This window comes from Castor canadensis, chromosome 8 (genome assembly GCF_047511655.1).
Source record: "Castor canadensis chromosome 8, mCasCan1.hap1v2, whole genome shotgun sequence".
Taxonomy (NCBI): Eukaryota; Metazoa; Chordata; class Mammalia; order Rodentia; family Castoridae; genus Castor; species Castor canadensis.
The window spans coordinates 141,677,464-141,681,786 of record NC_133393.1 but is presented as its reverse complement, the minus strand read 5'-3'; the positions used below and the strand labels follow the sequence as shown (position 1 = coordinate 141,681,786).

The 4,323-nt window shown below is 38.2% G+C and overlaps 1 non-coding gene across 1 annotated transcript; it reads left to right on the top strand.

The window, feature by feature from the left end:
- The first annotated feature begins 3,574 nt into the window (after positions 1-3,574).
- On the top strand, positions 3,575-3,677 carry LOC141410541 (U6 spliceosomal RNA). The gene has a single exon (XR_012435391.1). It is a non-coding gene; the product is annotated as a U6 spliceosomal RNA (small nuclear RNA).
- The last annotated feature ends 646 nt before the right edge of the window (positions 3,678-4,323 follow it).

Below are 4,323 nucleotides of genomic sequence, written 5' to 3'. Positions count from 1 at the left end.
TTTCCTCTCTACAACTTAAGTCCAAATGGCTAAGAGAAAGAAAGCATTGTGGAAATCTAGTGGGCTAGTTTCAAAAGATTTCCTGGACAAGTTAACATAGGCTCTTGAATAATAGATGGGATTTAGAGCAAATCAAAGAGAGAATACAGTGGTATCACAACAAAAATAAAAGCATGGAAGCAGAACTGACAAAAACCTACAAGAAAGTGCAGTACATGTTCAGGCTGAAGCCAGCAAAATAACGGCCAGTAGTCAAGGACAAAACTGTGAGAGTTAAGGAGTCCAGATGTGTTGTTAAGAATCTGACAAAAAGCTGATCTCACCATTGAAATAGGTCAATCCATTGTTTAGGGGTTTGCTTTCCTTTATTTTGCTTGAGAAATCTATAAAACTATATCAATGACTTTTTTAGATTTGTGTGATTAAAATATTGTGACAACTTGACTGAGCTATGGGATGCACAGATGTCTGCCTAGTTAAACATTACTTCTGACTCAGACTGAATTATATGACTGGTCTTCCTGGTTCTCCAGTTTGCAGAACGCAGATGATGGGACCTCTCAATCTCCGTAACTAAGTGAATTTGTATGTGTACACACATACACATGCACACGTGCGTACACCTCTTCCCTCCACCCCTGGAGAATCCTCACTAAGGCAATCCGTTCTTGTAGAGCAAGAACAACTTGGAGTAAAATAGGAACCCAACAGATTAAATACATCTACTGTAGATGAACAAGCTAAATAAATACCTGCTTGGTTATACTCAGAGCCTCCCAAAGCTATGTCTCAAGAGTGCTGTTGTTTTTTTTGGAGTAGAGAAGTTTCCTTTCTATATGGATTTATCTACTATACAGCTGATTTTTTTTATCCTTTCAGAATTGGATATGTTTTCTTTGAATGGTTGTTACTAAGAGGATCAGAATTCAGACAGACGGGTGCTCAGAAGAACTGGCAAAGGTGGCCCAGACTTACCTGGTGAGAGGGGATAGGAGAACTTTCAGGAGCTTGAGTCATTGAAACAGGGAATTCAAAGGAAGGATGACCTTATACCTGGGCATTATGAGACATTTGGATTCCTCAGAGAAGAGATGAATGTCACTTGTCATCCTCATTTTCAGTCGTGAGGTTCATCTTAACAACTTCATTGTTCTGGCAGACTGAATTCACAGTGCTTAATTGTGAACTTTTAAAATGTGTTTTTTCCTAAGAAAATACTGCTTGTGTTAATTTATATTAATATTTGAAAACTCCCCATGAAAAATTATGTTTGATAAGAAGGATTCCTGGAGTCGCCATGTTTATTCCCTGCCTAGTATCCATTCCGTCTGATTCTGGAAATGACTCCCCAGTTTTCCCAGGGAAGATAGCCCTCTCCCTCTCTCTGGCACTTGGTTTAAAGGGCAATGGTCACCTACCTCCAAAGGGACACAAGCAACCACAGTCAACGATGCCATTTGCTAGCACACTGGTTGGTGGCCTGTCTTCACTATCCAGTATGAATTAGAAACCCTATTACTTTGGATCATATCTTCCTATTTCAATTTTCTGCATTCCACTTCACATTATGTGCTATATTTTCTTATTTATTCATCATTTTTCTGTGAGGAGTGTGTGTGTGTGTGTGAGAGAGAGAGAGAGTTTGTTTCTGGAAAGAATTTGGGGATCTTGTTTCTCTTTTTAATGGTATATCCCCAGTATACTGGAACATGCAAAGTGTACCTTGGATGAATGGTTTAACAAGCAATGAACCCATGAAATGGTTATCAGTGGAAATGTGACATAAGTGGATCAAAGAAGATAATCCTAGAAACATTGCTGGAGTGACCTAGGAAGAGTCAACTGGTTTTTTTTTTGTAATTTTTTTTAAATTTCCTTTTTTATTATTGTTGTGCTGCAGGTACATTGTGACATTTACAGAAGTTCTTACAGTATATCAAATATATCATAGTTGAGTTCACCCCTTCCATCATTCTCCTTTATCATCCCTTCCCCTATTCCTAGAATAGTTTCAATAGGTCTCATTTTTCCATTTACACACATGTGTGCACAGTATTTGCACCCTATTCACCCTCTTACACCCTCTCCTCACATCCTCTCTCCTCCCGTTGATACCACCACCTCCCCAACAGGACCTATTCTGCCCTCCATTCTCTGATTTTGAAAAAAGAATTACATTTTTGTTTGTTTGAGATATCTATACAGGGTGTATCATTGTGACATTTCCATGTATATATGCATTATAAACCAAATGAGTGCATCTCCTCTATTTTTCTCCTTTCTTCCTTAGCCTCCTTCTTATGGTGATTTCAACAGGTTTAAAATTTCTTCCTATACAAGAATGGCTATAGAGTCAGTCAATTGTAAGGATATAAACCTAGAGCTGCCAGGGGCTAGCTCAGAAATAAAGTTCCTCCACCCTAAGAATGAATGTAATGCCAAGGAAGATAGAGACAGAGGTGGAGCAAAACAGCTTCCTGATAAAATCTTGTAGACACCTACATCCAGTATGCCTGAGGTCAGCAGCCCTGGACTTTTTACTATTATTTGTGATCGGACCACATCTGTTCTTGCTCTCATAGGAAGGATTGTGCCTTCATTGTACTCTTCTCATACACTTTTCCTAGGAAGAGATCAGGAAATAGTAGCACACACATTATTTCCTGAGGTCGGAGGGAACATCTCAAACCTTGCAAAAAATACAGATACTCTAGCCCCATTCCCACAGTCCATTCCACTTCCCTCCTTGGGAAAACCACCTAGAGAAGGAAAGCAGAGAGCACCTTTGTTACAGGATGTACATCACTGCTTCCAGGTTTCTCTCTCAGGCCCAGAGTGGTATAGGAAGAAAAGTGACAATTGCATTGTCCAAACATGTGAGTCCAGTTCCTGTTCTGTCCTCTCTAGACTAGGGCTGCAGAATCTTTTATGTGTTTGACCAGCATTTACCATGCATGGTCTATGTGTCAGGGTCTATGACAACTCAGTTCCTATGACTCTTCTTGTGGAAAGTGACCAAAATTCAGATGAACTAGTTTAAGTCAAAGAGGAGACAGGATATTTATGAACTCTGAGGATATTAAGAAAAGTTTCAGGAAAGTCCAAGTCGTATATAGACCAATACTGGATTAGTGGGGGAAATCCAGAGAGTTTTAGGGAATGAGATTTCACTAGCCACGGCTTTAAGTGTCCAGAGATGACAGCACGTCTCATATGCATATAGTCTTATCTGTCTCTCTCTTCAATGTCCTGGGCTCCATCACCTCTGCAGAGGAAGGAAGAGAACTGAAGCCTGCTGTAGTAATGTAACTTAGGAAAAGTAGTCTAACTTACTCTAGGATTTAAGTCTAAAATACAACGTTAGTTTCCAAATTGTTAAGGAAGTTTGCATTCATCCCACTGAAATATAGGAGTCATTAAAGGTAGACAATACTACTCATTCAACAATTTTATCAAACACATAGTATTACAAGGCCTTCTACTGAAGAAATAATAATGAATAAGGCACAGTTTCGAACCTCAAGAGAATCAATCGCTATCCAATATGGCAGTTGAAAGATGAATTTAAGAACATCTAGTGCTCACTTTGGCAGAACGAACGTTGGAGAGATACAGAGAAGGTGAGCATGACCCCTGTGCAAGAGGACATGCAAATTCGTGAAGCATTCCATATTCTTACAGTTAGTCCATTGGTTCTCATTTTATTTATCTCTTTAATAAATTAGAAATGGAGACTGGATTTTGTCAAATGCCTTTTCAGTATCTACAGACATAATCATAATTTTCCTCCTTAAATCCATATAAAATCATATATTATCTTAAATTTATATTACTAATATCAAAACATTTTTACTTTGGGGGATAAAACCCATTTGGTTATGATGTGTTATTCTTTTAGTATGCTGCTAAATAGTGTTTATTTATATTTTATGCAATATAATTACATTGATATTTAGTAAAAATAAATAAAATAATTTTTAAAAATAAAAGCATCAGAACAGCACCATGCAGTAGAAATATAGTGAGTCACAATGTAACTCCAAATTGTTTATATGTAGTAAAAATAAATAGAGCCCTGTTATAAGAAGAAATGTCTACTCCATTCCCCAGAAGGAGTTAATATAAACTGAGGTTCTTCCAGTTTCTCTTTCCAGCCATGTATACTCTACCTGAGAAAAGAAGTAAGTTAACTGGTGATGCCATTGATCCTGACATCCAGTGGGCTATGAGTAGGAGGCTACTGAAAGAACAGTAGGGTCCTGTCTCGCAGCCCCACTGTCACTCATTCTCTTGAATCACAGACACAATTAGGAATCTGCACTC